Source organism: Suricata suricatta, chromosome 2, assembly GCF_006229205.1.
Source record: "Suricata suricatta isolate VVHF042 chromosome 2, meerkat_22Aug2017_6uvM2_HiC, whole genome shotgun sequence".
Classification (NCBI taxonomy): Eukaryota; Metazoa; Chordata; class Mammalia; order Carnivora; family Herpestidae; genus Suricata; species Suricata suricatta.
Genome location: NC_043701.1, coordinates 96,862,879 through 96,869,969, shown reverse-complemented (window position 1 = coordinate 96,869,969; position 7,091 = coordinate 96,862,879). Strand labels below are relative to the sequence as shown.

Sequence of the window (7,091 nt, the reverse complement as noted above, 5' to 3'; positions counted from 1 at the left end):
ATATATATAGATACTGCAAGATTCTTTTCTAACCACAGGAGTAGGTGTCCAGGACTCACACCCGCTTTACAGATTAATGAAATGTAACTACATGGGTCAGGGACCAATGAGGCACTAATTCAAAAACAGGTAGAAGGTCAGTAATGGAGGGTAAGGCAGGCTGCCCATTCACTGGTCTGCTAGTTCATTCATTCATTCACTCATTCCTTTATTCATTCATTAATTTCTTTCTTCTTTACAGCTGCAGGCCTTTGGTCCCGCAGATGCTCCTGTAGAGTTACCTCCTGCTTTTCCTTCAGGTCTCAGCCAGATCTTCCTTCCTTTGGGGAAGCCTACCCTGCCCTTCACCTCCACTTCCACCCAACAGTAGGATCACATTCTTACAGAACTGCTCTCTCTGGTATATAATAGACACTCAGTAAATACTTGTTGAAAGAATGAACAAGTTAATCCATTTATCCATGCATTCTTTCCTTTGTCTCTTCACTAAGGAAGAATTTACTAAGCCAACAGCTGTGTGAGAACCTGGCGGGTGGGCCAGGAAGGAAGAGAGCAGCATTTCACCCCTGAGAACAAAAACATGCCAGGACCTACCTCCTTCAAAACAAGACACAGCTATTGGGTGGATTTCAGCCTGGGCCAGCGGGTGGAGGTTTATGGAACTAACCAGAAGGGATGGAGAGTTAGGAAACAGTGGAAACTAAGTTTACACTTGTGCCAAGCTCATGTTGACTCTTAGAATCCAAAATACCATTTTCCTAGCAAAGGAAGCTGTGACCTAGAGAGTCACAGAACTGGTGACTTGGTTCTCCGAGATTTTTTGAACTGATTACAGGTAACTGTCGTTTGAACTATAGGAATCTATAGTATGTTTTAATGCCTTGGATGTGAAAGGAGACAGGTTATTGCAGAGAAGCCAAAAGGACCCAGAGTGTGGATCCCAGAGAAAGCATCTGGAAGAGAAAAGGAACTGTTCAGAGCTTCAGGACTTGTGTGCTCTGAGGTGGTGGTGGCAGAGGGGGTACCAGCAACCCCACCAGGAGAGCATTCTGGGAGGGGGCTATTCCTTCAGCAGTTGATTCAATCATCACAGAGTTTTTACCAAAAAGTAAACTTTTCTCATGGCAGTGTGGAATCTTCTGAGTAGTTCCACTTCCCAGAAGGACATTTGTTCTATTGAACTTGACTATTCTGTTTAATAGGTCATCACTTGTGTATTTTTGAAATAACTACATCTCGTGTGCAGAGTTTGGGCAGGTACAAAGCCCAAAGGCAGTAGCTTGCTTGGCCCTATGGTACTCCTGTGAAGAAATTAAGATAGAGGCCTTGTGGTTTGTCCAAGACACATCAGGTTAGTGGAGGAACAAGAGCTTGAACTTGGGTCTCTGACTCAGGTTTTATACTGGGAGGCTATTGAAGGCCGAGGAAATAGAAGTGACTCACATAAAAGAGTTTTTCCCGCAGGCTGGAGACAGATAACAAAGTGTGACAAGGGCTTTGAAAGCACTCAGATTTCATTTTTAATACTTCTCAGAGGTGTGCTTTACTCACCTGGACATTTTCTTACCACACGCTGTAGCAGAAGGTGACAGAGGTGAACAGCAACTTTTAAGGATGATTGTTGGCAACCACATGCTCTGTGTGGCAAACACCAAGTTCTTCATATATATTAGTTCATTTAAGCTCACAATAAGTCTGTGAGATAGATACTATAATTATCCCCATTTTACAGACATGGAAACTGAGGCACAGAGAGATTAAACTTAATTATTAAAGTCTCAAGACAAGTTTATTGTCTGAGGTCTCTCTTCTTAATCACCACATTTTTTTTTAACCTACTAACTTTTTACCTGTAAGATTATTGAGCCATTTTAGAACATAGGAAAGGCCTTAGTACTGTATTTTCAAACGTTTCTGGGTCTCAAGAAAGTTACTTTTCTTTCTAAACTAACTTTATAAAAGTATAGTTCTTAAATAGGCAATCCAAAGGCACAGCACAACATAACCCCTGAAGAGTGTGTAAAAAGTCAGTCTCCCTCCACCCTGCCCCCCAGATGCTCTGTTTCTCTCTCCAGAGGCATCTGCTGTTAACAGTTTCTAATTTGGAGATTTACTTTCTCATTTGTGCTTATAGTAAAAGAAATGCAGTAGAAAGGACCCCCGCTCTGGCCTCAGCTGTATATTCGGTCAGGATTGAGGCACAGCTGGGCTGTCTGGTAAACTGCTTGGGCAGCCAGTCAGAAGTCAGAGGGCAGGGTGGGCGGGGTGAAGAACGATCTGGGAGGGAGGAGTGCCTGAGGGACGAGGAGCTTGGCCCCACATCAAAGCTTCTAGGCTTCGTGGGGGGAAAAGGAGATTCTGAGGAAGAATCGGTAATTTCCTCAACTCCCATGGCAGACCCCCATGGAGTCATTTCTGAGTCCTTTGGTTTGGAGAGAGCCCGTGGGCTGAGATAAAGCCTGCAAGGTCTGTCTTTTAATGTTATGGAAGACACGAGCACTACTTGAGGACCCCTCCATCACAGCAGACCATGATAGGGAGAGAACCTCCTTCCTCAGCTCTCCCCAGGTCACTGGGCCTCTGAGTTTCCTAGGAGTGGTGATGGAGGGCCATTAAGGCAGTAGAGCCTGGAGGGAGGTGACCTCACAGTGAGAGTCAGAGATAGTGCTTCACAGGCCAACCTCTCCAGGGGGCGTCCAGAACGAGAGAAACAAAATGGCAGGCCTGACTCACAAAATAGTAGCTGCATATAAAAAATACATGGGATGAAAATGTTTTTTGATTCTCTGCACAGGACATTCTCTTATTGTCTTGATTCTTTATTCTGGCTGCTCCCTCTGCCTGGATTGGCCTTTTTTTTTTTCCTTCTCTTTTCCTGTCCAGTTTGTGCTTATCCTTTAAGACATGGTCTGGCAGCTCCTTCCCTATACCCCTATACTGCCCCCAGCCCCCGGCCCTGTATATTTGCCATCACCTGACTTTTATTACACTTATCTGCCAATGGGTCAATCTAAGACCAACTGGGAGCATCTGTTCAGAGGTAGTTTTGATCAGTGTTGTAGTTCCAGTGAATGGCTTTCTATAAATATATAGAGGAAGTGTAGAGTTCCTACAGGATGTTTGGTACTACACCTGAGGTACCACGCCTCTTTGCAAAAGATCCTTCAATAATAGTTTGCACCATCTAATCATCTACTTTTTGCTAGCTTGGCAGACTAGAAAATCTGCCTTTTGGTAGAGAGGAGGGCTAAAAGGCCTGCTAAATTCTAGATGATTTTGATTTCAGTGAGCATATCTGGAACAGACTGCACTGGAAAATGAGCTCTATTAACACGTCAGCATAACCATTTAATTATCTTAGATATCCATCAAAGTACTGGCTGTATTACTCAAGTCTGGGTCATTGAAGAAAAATAAAAACAACTGAGAAATTTCATCCTGTTTCTGTGAGGGAAATGTTTTCTAAGAGCTTGTTGAGGTAGCCTGAAGAAAGATTCTATATTATTGTTATGTTTCCCCCCTCACTCTTTTTCATTTGCCATGGTGCTTTAAATAATTGGACTCAGGGGCAAGACAAGAATATAGAATATGAACCAATATTGGGGGTGGCAGAGAGAACTAAACACCTAAATGTTTCAAAGTGACAGAGGCGAAATAGACCTAACTGGTACACTTTTGGCATGTAACCCTTTCTGTCTCTTCAGAAGATTGTCAGGGAAATAGAAAGAAAGTCTGAATTCTCTGACTTGGTCATGCTTTATATAGTTTCAACCAAATGAACTAAATTTGTGCTTAGAGATTGCAAGTCTACTTGGAATGGTATAAGCTGAAGGCTTTATACTGCATAACAATGGTAATTTCCCCCTTTGGAAGTCTAGGAGACAGGAATGGGAGGGGTGGGTGGGGGAATCAATGTGTAGGTCAAAAATTTGAATTTTAAGTGCAATCTTCTTAGTCATCACTTTCATTTCTGTCTTCTAGGGAAATCTGACACAGCTAGAAAGCAATGGAAAACACTAAGTGTTGCCTCAGATGACGAAGAGGAACTGATCATACCATGGAGATAAAGATGATCTCTTTAAGGAGGATTTCAAAAATCTGGTTATTTCAAGGTAGCAGCCTTTGGGGGGAAAACTAACAAGGGTTTCAGAGGCCAATTGTCCCTTGTTAGCAATGTTGGCCCCATGTTAGAATGAGGAATGGATGTGTCTCATTGCTGTCCCTCTTCCATTCATCGTAGATCAGCAAGAGTGGGCTGCAAATAAATTTCATCCCTTTTCAGGACGTTTCCTTGTCAAGAGCATTCTAGATTCACTCTGTGGAAAAATGTCTACAGTAGATTTAGTATGATTATGATCTTGCCTTAATTCTATTAGGTAAGTAGTTTCCTTTTACTATTTCTTAACACTGCATCTGATATTAGCTTCCAGTATTACTGGCACTGTATGTGACCCAAGGGAGAGTTAGAAAGGAAGTAAAAGATGTGGCCTCAGAAGGCCCATGGGGGAAAAACAACACAATAATGATAATTAACATTTGTATAACACTCGAAAATGTAAAAGTCACTTCCCATTACTTTACTTCATTAATTCTCTCCACAAGCACTTTGTGTAGGCTTTACTATCTCCATTTTACAAATGAGGACAGTGAAGCTTGAAGTAGGAGGGACTTCCCCAGGATCACATTCCAGTAAAAGACAGAATGTGATCTTAGAAATAGTATTCTAACTCTAAAACTCTGTCAGATTCCACTGAAAACTGGTAATTATAGTCCAATACCTGTGTAAGTATGTGCTGATAAGGCTTCGTGAATGATGATGGTGGAATGGGGTTCCTCAGGGATGCTCTCTTGGGAGAGGGCGCAGTGCACATGGATGACTAAGGGAATCAAAGGATCTCCTGCCGGGAAAGGTGGGAAAGGACGTGGGAGGAGAACAAGGGCAGGAATGAGTTGAACCTGTGGATCAGGGGAAGGAGACAGATCTTCCCAGGCAGAGGAGGCATGGTGGGAATAATGAGACGAGTCTAGGAGATATTGGCGATGTGAATATAGGGGTAAGGGAAACATAACACCCGGAACTTTCTTTCAATTGCCTCAAGGAGCCCACAACAGAAATTGCTTGTGAGCACTCCTAAGAACATGTTCTGCACTGGTGCCTCAATGGGTAGAAAAGGGGGTTGCCAAGTGAGTTATATATAGAAGTTGTGCAAGGGAAGTTCTTATGCAAAATGACTAAACATGCTTCATTGCCCTGCCTGGTTACTTATAAATGTTGTGTATGTGTAAAAGTTGATGGGGGTCTGGACATTGTCTAAGAGATTTCTCAGAGTAAAATGAGAATAAAGTTATTCTAAAACACAAAGGGCCTCTAGGTTCCTTGCAGCTGCTGATGACAGTCTGTTTCTCTGCCACAATGGAGGCAGTTTTAGCAACATGCCAATGAAGCATTTCTTATATCTGACACCTTAGAACTTGGGGGAGCCTGGGGGACAGGGCCTTACTCAAAGGAGGAACTGACAGCTTGTGGGAGGCGGGGAGGGAAGAGAGACCTGATGCAGATCTGAACGATCTCTATAGTTATGTAACTTTCTAGTCATAAATCACTTATTAACCACTGAATTCATAGGACAAAGACTGCTGTGCTCCAGTTACCTGGAGATCTAGGATCCACAGGACTGGGGTGTCAGTTGGTCAGGTCAGGAAAACAGCATCGCAAGCACAAGAGACAGTTACAAACTCTTGGGAGTCAGTGCCTGACTGGCTGTACCCACAGTCCCTTCCAGGAAGATATTTGCCTATTTATAGCACAGGGATTATTGTTTGCTTTTCCATTTTGATGAAGAGTATAGGCTCAGAACCAGGGAGCATGCAAGTTCACACTGAAGATGTCAGTTTCCTTTGTAAAAGAAGGTAATAGTAAAACCTGTAAAATTGTACTGAGGAGCAAATGAGATCATGCACGTGCTGCAATTTGGGCTCCTTGTGCCATAGGGTGTGAGATGGAGATTTGCATGCAAATCAGGGATTGGGATGTCCTCTTGGGATCAGCACTTTGGGGAAGATGGCATTACCAGGGGGAGAGAAGGTGAACTGTGATACAACTGTAAGAAAAGCCTCACGAATCCCATGAGTGGCTGTGCAGCAGCAATGGCCCTTCAGCATTATCCTAAACTGACATAAAGGAGGTTGGTCCTACATTAACACACTGTCCAGTCTCTGGATGTGGGCTCTTCCCAGGAAGGGAGTGTGATGTTGGACAAAGCAACTCTTCAGCAGAGAGCAATGCCTCAAGAGGGATTCAGCTGATAGCTGTCAGCTGCCAACACTCCAGCAGGTGAAGGCATTGAGTGCTAAGCCCTGAAGGGGGTGATAAATCTGAGTCCAGACTTTCAATGTCAACCTGTGTCCTATGTCCAACAGTCTTCAAATTGTTTAGGATTTCCCCTTTACAAGTGTACAACTTCCTGAATAAATGACCACCAATCCCTTGGGGAGGGATTGAAGTGATCATTTCTATATATACTTACCATGGTGTTACATGGTTCTCCGTCCTAGGGGGGCTTCTGTCTCAGTCAGTATGTTCCATGTTAAACACTGACTTGGATCCAGAAATTGGACAAGGGATCATGACTTTTCATTATATTGCCCCTAGTCTCTTGATCACCCATCCTTGATTTCTTTTGTTTGTGTACATTGAACATCACCCTTTTGGCTTGCCCTAAAAATTCTGTATTCTATTAACTATATCCATGAATTATGGCAATTGTGACTTCTTGCTTCTGGTAGGTAAGGGTGGCTACCTGGCCTCTTTTCAGGGTGCTGCTATTCCCATTATAATTGATGAGTCTGATTCTATAATAACATCCACTACCTTTCCTTGTCACTTTGGTAAACAGAGTGTCTTCTGGGGGTCCCATGGAACAAAGTTTTCTGGTGCATTTTCTCATCTTATTTAGTATATCCACTTTAGCATGCCTGTGTTGTACTCAAGATTTCTTTATCGCCCCCAGAAACCAGAGACCACCAGGGAGGCCGAAGCACGCATGCAAAAGCAAAGGGCTTTATTACGAATTTAGGCTCGCTGGGGCCTA

The 7,091-nt window shown here is 43.3% G+C and overlaps 1 long non-coding RNA gene across 1 annotated transcript; it reads left to right on the top strand.

Annotated features, from left to right (window-relative positions):
* The first annotated feature begins 373 nt into the window (after positions 1-373).
* Positions 374-4,500, top strand: LOC115283622. Its single transcript, XR_003905033.1, has 3 exons — positions 374-400; positions 3,982-4,112; positions 4,241-4,500. It is a non-coding gene; the product is annotated as an uncharacterized LOC115283622 (long non-coding RNA).
* Positions 4,501-7,091: the final 2,591 nt, after the last annotated feature.